This window comes from Mandrillus leucophaeus, unplaced genomic scaffold (assembly GCF_000951045.1).
Source record: "Mandrillus leucophaeus isolate KB7577 unplaced genomic scaffold, Mleu.le_1.0 Scaffold24, whole genome shotgun sequence".
Lineage (NCBI taxonomy): Eukaryota > Metazoa > Chordata > Mammalia > Primates > Cercopithecidae > Mandrillus > Mandrillus leucophaeus.
In genome coordinates, this window is record NW_012102476.1 from 2,142,263 (window position 1) to 2,143,029 (window position 767).

At 42.6% G+C, this 767-nt stretch overlaps 2 protein-coding genes across 4 annotated transcripts in view; both read right to left on the reverse strand.

Moving 5' to 3' along the window:
- Positions 1 to 767, reverse strand: part of LOC105541401 (sulfotransferase 1A1) — a 55,375-nt gene that overhangs the window by 21,208 nt on the left and 33,400 nt on the right. The gene's annotated exons all lie outside the window — the stretch shown is intronic.
- LOC105541400 (sulfotransferase 1A1-like) overlaps positions 1 to 767 on the reverse strand; it is an 11,476-nt gene that overhangs the window by 806 nt on the left and 9,903 nt on the right. The gene's annotated exons all lie outside the window — the stretch shown is intronic.

Genomic DNA, 767 nt, shown 5'->3' on the forward strand with positions numbered 1-767 from the left:
ACTCGCTCAAGGTGTATTGTCTACTATGCACTTAACTTTCAAAATACAGTTTTTCTTTTGCAATAAGTTACTTTATGCTGCACTTCTTTTGCTGTGTGTCTCCTGTTTAAATTATTTTATTTTGTTTATTTATTTATTTCTCAAGACAGAGTCTTGCTCTGTCACCCAGGCTGGTGGGCAGTGGCGCGATCTCGGTTCACCACAATTCTCTTGCCTCAGCCTCCCGAGTAACTGGGATTACAAGTGCGCGCCAACACTCCCAGTTAATTTTGTATTTTTAGTAGAGATGGGGTTTCGCCATGTTGGCCAGGCTGGTCTCCAACTCCTGACCTCAAATGATCCACCAGGCTGAAGTGCTGGGATTAGAGGCATAAGCCACTGAGCCCAGCCCAAATCATAATTTATTTTATTTTATTCATTAATATTATTTTTTCGAGATGGAGTTTCACTCTTATGGCCAGGCTGGAGTGAAGTGGGGCGATCTTGGCTCACTGCAACCTCTGCCCTCTCCCACACTGGTTCAAGCGATTCTCCTGCCTCAGCCTCCGGAGTAGCTGGGATTACAGGCGCCCACCACCACGCCCCGCTAATTTATGTGTTTTTGTTTGTTTGTTTTCTTTTTTTTTTCCATTTTTTTTTTTTTATTATACTTTAGGTTCTAGGGTACATGTGCACAACGTGCAGGTTAGTTACATATGTATACATGTGCCATGTTGGTGTGCTGCACCCATTAACTCATCATTTACATTAGGTATATCTCCTAATGC